At 37.2% G+C, this 7,390-nt stretch overlaps 1 non-coding gene across 1 annotated transcript; it reads right to left on the bottom strand.

Moving 5' to 3' along the window:
- Window positions 1-229: 229 nt before the first annotated feature.
- On the bottom strand, window positions 230-369 carry LOC114226905 (small nucleolar RNA SNORA7). Its single transcript, XR_003613016.2, has one exon. It is a non-coding gene; the product is annotated as a small nucleolar RNA SNORA7 (small nucleolar RNA).
- Between the last annotated feature and the right edge of the window lie 7,021 nt (window positions 370-7,390).

The following is a 7,390-nucleotide window of genomic DNA, read 5'->3' on the forward strand; positions in this document are numbered from 1 at the left end:
AATATTTTTCCTCTCACATTCTAAATTTTTCTGCTGGGCTATTAATCAAATTAACAGAGAGAGAAAGAGAGAGAAAGAGAGAGAGAGAGAGAGAGAGAGAGAGAGAGAGAGAGAGAGAGATTAACAGAGATAATCAAAGTTTTAATACATGCACATGGGGAATTCACATAGGCATGAAAATTGCAAAGACGGTAAGTCAACTTTGGGTATATAAGACATTTAAAAAAAACATTATTGCAGAGTGTCTTCCAATCACCAGCTATGGGGAATGTGGGGAATGGAATGGGTACTTCTCCCAGGCTTACTTTCCCTCCTATAACCAAAGCTGTCAGAACATTAGCTACTTTCTAGACATGATCCTGGGAGGTAGAAGACATTTTGGAAAAGGGAAAAAGGGGTGCAGGGTATTAAATTTCAGAAGTGAGAATGGGTGATTTACAGGTAGTTGAGAAAGAGTAGAACACAGGAAAATTTTTGCTAGGCAACTCAAAAACAATGGCACACAGGGGGTAACTAGCTAATAGGAGCCTGCCTGAAGCCCTCTTCTTTATCAAACTTAATTCAAATTAGATCAAGGGGAACACCCTCAATTTACTTCCTGAAGCAGGTTTCTCTGCTGAATCTCTTGGACAGGGGAAGGTGGGGGGAGAGTTAAAGGCTCCCTCTAAGTCTTGTTTCTTTCTCTTTTTTTTTCATTTATTTATTGATTTTAGAGAGAAAGGGAGGGAGGGAGAGGGGGAGAGAGAGAAAGAGAGGGGAGAGAGAGAGAGAGAGAGAGAGAGAGAGAGAGAGAGAGAGAGAGAGAGAGAGAGAGAGAAACATCACTTTATTGTTCCACTTATTTCTGTATTCATTAGTTGCTTCATGTATGTTCCCTGACCGGGGATCAAACCTGCAACCTTGGTGTTTTGGGACGATGCTCTAACCAACTGAGCTACCCACCAGGGCTAAGTCTTGTTTCTTAATAAGCAGCTTAAAATCAATATCTCAAAAGGGCAGTTTCAGGTGGCAGAATTTTGCTTCCCTTCACCCTGTTCTTTTTTTGCATCCTCATGAAATATGTAGCAAAGAGCAAGAGAAATCAGAGAAGGCATTCAACTTTGAGGTAGTGTGTGGAAGGGAATCAAAAGTCTTGCCTTTTGGGGTATTAGTTTTTTTTTAAAAATTATATTCATTGTTGAAAGTATTACAGATGCCCTCCCCCCTTTCCCCATTGACCCCTTCCTCCCGGCTCCTGCCCCCTCCCCAGGCATAACCAAATAAATTGTATGCTTATACGCATAACCCAAGGGATATTGGTTTTTAAACTGGTTATTAAGAAAACACTCAGAAGGAACCTTTGACCTTCACCCCTTTCCTGCCTAAGAGATTCAGAGGGAAAAACCTGCTTCAGAAAGGGAACCTTAGCATAACCACCTTACTTAGCATTAGACAAGATTATTCCAAGCAGGACCCTGTCTCCGCACTCATGTCCCATTGTTTCTGGGTTGCCTCACTGTCTTGGGAATTTTTATGCTTATGTGAATTTCACATGCACACATATTAAACTTTTGATTTTTCTCCTGTTAACCTCTGTTAAGTTGATTATTAGCCCTGCTGGAAGAACTTAGAAGGTGGGAGGAACAGTATTATCTTTTTGAGCCCCCACGGTTTCTATCAACCCCTGTGCCCAAGGCCACTTTACAGTATCACAGAAGACTGACATTTCTCTGCTTCTGGCTCTTTTTTATGCAAACCACAAATCATCCAGTGCCACGTTAGTCATCCCAGTTCTGATCCTGGTTGTGCTTTGGAAAACCAACACATTGTTGAACCCAGTCTCCCAGCACACTCCTGGAAAGAATGTGTAACCCAATGCTTCTCTACTCATCTCATGTAAGGTTTCTTATCACCTGACAAGTAGTAGTAGTGTTGTTTGTAGTCACTTGTTGCAGTTTAGTTAACCTTTCAATTGATTAATTAACCAGTTTCCTCATCTGTAGAACTGGCGTTATTATGTTACCTTACAGAGTTATTGCTATGAGAATTCAGATTAGGTTAAAGAGTCTGAAACGAACTGACACATAACAGATGCTCAAGAATTGCTTATTATCATCAACTTTAAAAAAAAGGCAACTCGCCACTTTAAAGCATTTACTTGGTTTTAACATTTGGAAACCAATTTAAAATGGGGGACATCTGTAAAAGTGTCCATAACAAAAACAAAGTTGAAAAATAAAATAAATAAAGCATGGACTTGGTGTTAGCATTTGGAAAGTGAAATTCCTTGGAATTCTACTTCACTTCACTTTTCTTCTAGTTTACTAACCATCCCAGGACTTGGAAACCCCATATGGGCCCTCCAGGGCCCCAAGCTCCAGGCTCACATTGCCCCACTTGGGGCCTCCTTGTGTCTTTCATCAGCTCTCCTGCAGAGCAGCTATTCTCAGTGGCTGAGACCAGCAGCAGCATTACTTAGGAACTTGTTAGAAATGCAAATTCCTGGGTCACATCCAGACCTACTGAGTCAGACACCCTGGGGTTGGGGCCCAGCAGGTTTTGACAAGCTCTGCAGATAATTCTGGTTGCACTAAGTGTGAGAACCTCTGCTTTAAAGTGTGGACCACAGAGGGAGTTAGGGCAGGGGGGGCAGTCTCCGCTTCTTTCCTTGGGGGGTCCTTTCTCCTTCCTTATCTCAAGAGAAAAAAAAGAGAAAAAGCCACCCCCCTTGCTATTGTTAGCAGAAGCTGTCAGGAAATGCCTTTCATCCAGTCCCTCCGTTTGGATATTTTCCCTCTCTTTGGAGACCCTGAGCTCAGTGGTTCCCATTTGCTAATGTGTTCTGGGCACCTGGAGCCTGCCTCTGGATGTTGGGCTTTAGGCAAGAGTAATTTTTTTTCTGATCTTCCTCTCCTTGTTATGATCAGACACAGGCATATTTCCCCTCAAAGGCTTAACTTCCCTGCCCCTTCAATATGCTTAGCCCATTCCTTTTCTTCAGGAGCGCTTGGAGTCCTAACCCAAAGTTGGTAGAGAAAGGGGGCTGACTAGCAAAATGTAACCTAAGTGGGTTTTGGTGTTAAAGGGAGAATAATAATTTTCAGTCCAGTTTCTGGTCCAGGATTTTCTTTCAGGTTGTTTTATCTGAAGCACATTAGAAGCCTTCCTACTACTCCTTCCCCACCCAACCTCCGGGAGACACTCCTTTGTAGTCTCTTTAGCAGTCCATCTGCTTCTGAGAAGATTAAATCAGAAATATAAAGCACACCTGAATACATTTGGTGTCCCTAGGAGGGGAGTTAAAAAGGCCAGGTAGGAGTTTTACCTCAGTGAAGTTTTTATTCCGATCAAACAAACAAGCAAATCCCCCACAAAACAGATAAAGAACAGAACGTGAAAAAAATTAGCCTTTTCCCAGCACACTTCTGTGTCACCTACAACTCAAAACTCATAGCAACTGTCTACTTTCCTAGGAAGTGATTACATGTAAATATTAGCCTAGTGAATGATGATAAGAAATGAAAATTGGATGTGTAAAACATCATGTGGAATATGTACTTTTTAGCATTTATTTTTAAAACTCTTTACTATAGAGAATTTCAAACTTATAAAAAGACAGACTAATGTAATGACCTTCCCTCCCTCCCCCACCACTCATCACAGCTTTAGCAAGTATCAGTTCATGTCCAATCTTGTTTCATTTATGTCCCCATTTACTTCTCTCCTTCCCATATTTTTTGAAGCAAATCTCAAATGTTATATGATTTTTTATCCATCACTACTTCAGCATGTACTTCTAAAAGGTAAGTACTTTAAAAAAGATATAGCCACAATGCCATTATCATACTTTAAAAAGGTAACAAAATTCTTTAATGTCATCAGGTATCCATTAAGTGTTCAAAGTTACAATTTTCTCTTGAAAGGCACAAAATATTTGTTTGTTCTAATCAGGATCCAAATAAGGTCCACACATTTTCATTGGTTATTCAGCTTTTAGATCTCTTTAAATGTAAAAATCTCTCTCTTGCAATTGATTTGCTATTTAATATGTTCTCTTGTCCCCTGTATTTCCTGTAAAATGTTTTTGAACCAGACTTGATCATATTCAGGTTTGATTTTTTTCAAGAATGCTTTATATGAATATTGTATAAGCATATTTCACAAATAAATACTAAGGATCACAGGCAGATCAGCTATTTTGAATTACATGAATTGCCATTTTATCTCCACCACAGTAGATTCTTGAGAATTTACAGTGCTAGTATATCCCAATATATTTTAAATTAACTTAAATTCTTCAGACATGTGTGCCTTTTAAATTTTACTCTGAAGAGTTCTGTGTGGGGTGGGAGGACGTGGAATCCTCAATAAGACCAAAGCCTCTTTCAATAAACAGTTAAGGCCTCTGCTCTTTGATTTTTTTTTAAAGTTGCAAATGTCTCTGGAAAAGTTTTTCAGAGGTAAAATCTAGCATAAGTTTTACAAAAGTCATGTAATTTTCATCAGGTTTCTAATTAAGAATATCTGCAGGTATTCCCAATAGCAAAAAGATATCAATCTATCACAATATTTTTTATTTGCTTTATGTTTTCTACAACCTCAATTTTCATATTTAAAGTGAGGTGATCTTTGAGAATATCACCCACATATGATATTGATTAATTGTACATGAGTGCTTCCTAAAGACTTTAATCTTCCTAAAAGTTTAACCTGAAAAAAGTCCAAATTATGCTTGAAAAAGAATGTGTCCATGTTATCAGCTCATAAGAAAAGGAATTAAAATGCTAATAATGTTTGATCACAAAGGTCAAACACCTATCTGTAAGGTTGATTTAAATTTCTATTAACTTTAAATGTGAGCTTGGAAAAACATTTCTTCTGCAGCATTGGTTTGCTATGGCTACTGTATAAGTTACAACAAACATTGTTGCTTATAACAATACAGATTTATTCTCTTACAGTTCTGGAAGTCAGAGATCTACTATGGGTCTCAGTGGACTAAAATCAAGGTGTATGTAGGGCTGCATACCTTCCGAAGGTTCTTGGGGCGAATCCATTCCCTTGCCTTTTCCAGTTTGTAGGGACCACCTGCATTCCTGGCCCTTCCTGCATCTTCCAAGCTAGCAAAGGCCAGGTTGAGTCCTTCACTATTTGCATCAGTCTAACCTCCTCTTCTGCCTCTCTCTTTCACTTTTATTAAGTACCCTTGTAATTACATTGGGCCCACCCAGATAAAATAGGATAATTTCCCTATTTTAAAGTTGGCTGATTAGCAATCCTTATTCTACCTGCAACCTTAATTCCCTTTTGCCAGGTAGCATAACATCCCCACAGATTAGGAACTAGGATGTGAACATTTTCAGGGGTTATTATTCTGCCTACCGTATAAGCCAGGTAATGTTTGACATCTTTCTAGATTTAATGAAATTAAATAAGTGGGTTAAATACTTGAATTTTTAAAATTTGTCTCATATTCATTTCAGTAAAACAAGATATAAATAAATAACCAAGCCAAATGCTGTTTTTATATTGAAGATAAACATAAATATTCTAGTTTGTACCCCATAAATATGGATATGGGCCTATATCATACATTCTTGTTTGTGTTTATTGCCTTTTATTTTCTCCCCTCAAAAGCTTGAAATAGATATCTCTGAATTTCCAATTTAACACACATCCTTTAACAATGGTTTTGTTTTCAGAAATTTGACTTTATTATGTGTGGGTATGGATATGGGTTTATACTAACTCGTTTTTTTCTCAGCTTCTTGAATCTGTAGGTTTATGTTTTTCACCAAGTCTGGGAAATTTTCAGCCCATTATGTCTTTGATTTTTTTTTTTCAACCCCACATTCTTTCTTTTCTTCTGGGAGTCAGATGAATGGATGTTAGATCTTTTGTTACTTTCATACAGGTCTCTTAGGCTCTGTTCTCTCTTTTTTTCAATCTGTTTTCTCTATGTCATTCAGATTGGGTAATGGATTTTTATTTTGGTCAATGTATATTTTAATTCTAAAATTTCCATTAGTTTCTTCTTAATATTCTCTATTTCTTTGCTGATACTTTCTATTTTTTTCATTTGTTTCAAGAATGTTCATAGCCCTAGCTGGTTTTGCTCAGTGGATAGAGCATCAGCCTGCAGACTGAAGGGTCTAGGATTTGATTCCAGTCAAGGACACATGCCTCAGGTTTCGGGTTTGATCCTCAGTAGGGGGCATGCAGGAGGCCACCAATCAATGATTCTCTCTCATCATTGATGTTTCTATCTTTCTTTCCCTGTCCCTTCCTCTCTGAAATCAATAATATATATTTTAAAAGAATGTTCATAATTACTTATTAAGCATTTTATGGTAGTTGTTTTTGTAGATTAAATTTTTTTTATTTATTTCAGAGAGGAAGGGAGAGGGAAAGAGATATAGAAATATCAATATGAGAGAGAATCATTGATTGGCTGCCTCCTGCATGCCCCACAGGGGATCCTGCCCACAACCTGGGCATGTGCCCCAACCAGGAATTGAATTGTGACCTCCTGGTTCATGGTTCAATGCTCAACCACTGAGCAACACTGGCTGGATGTTTTTGTAGATTTAAAAAAATTTTTCTACATATACAATCATGTCATTTGGGAATAAAGACTATTTTGTTTCTTCCTTTCTAATTTGTATGCTTTCTATTTCTTTTCCTTGCCATATTGCACTAATTACAGTACAGTTTTCAGTAGGAGTTGTGAGAGAAGACATTCGTGCTTTATTCATGATCTTAGGGAGAAAGCATTCAATCTCCCACCATTAATTATAATGTTAACTATAGTGTGTGTGTGTGTGTGTGTGTGTGTGTGTGTGTGTGTGTGTGTGTGTGTGTTTTAGGTAACCTTTATTTGGTTAAGGATGTTCCCTTCTATTTCTAGTTTATTGAGAGTTTTTATCATGAATAGATATTGAATTTTCTTGAAAGCTTTTTCTGTATCTATTGATTTTTGAGTGTGCTATTCAGTGGCATTAAGTACATTCAGAATGCTGTGCAACAATTACCACTATCATTTTTCAGAATTTTTTCATCATCTTCCCTCAGCCCCTGATAACCTCTATTCTACTTTTTATCTATGAATTTGCCTTTTCTAGGTATCTCAGATAAATGGAATTTGTTGTTTTGTGTATGACTTAGCATAATGTTTTTCAAGGTTCATCCATGTTGTAGCACCACAAATTTTTATGTATTCTATTTTTATTTTAGTTTAAAATGTTTAATTTTTTTCTTGAGATGACTTCTTTTTACCTATGGGTTACATTGTATTGTATTGTTTAATTTATATAAATTTGTTGATTTTCCAGATATCTTTTCATTTTTTATTTTTAGTTTAATTTTGTTACGATCTGAGAATGTACTTTTATGATTTCTATTCTTTTTTAAT

Source organism: Eptesicus fuscus, chromosome 1, assembly GCF_027574615.1.
Source record: "Eptesicus fuscus isolate TK198812 chromosome 1, DD_ASM_mEF_20220401, whole genome shotgun sequence".
NCBI classification, from domain to species: Eukaryota; Metazoa; Chordata; class Mammalia; order Chiroptera; family Vespertilionidae; genus Eptesicus; species Eptesicus fuscus.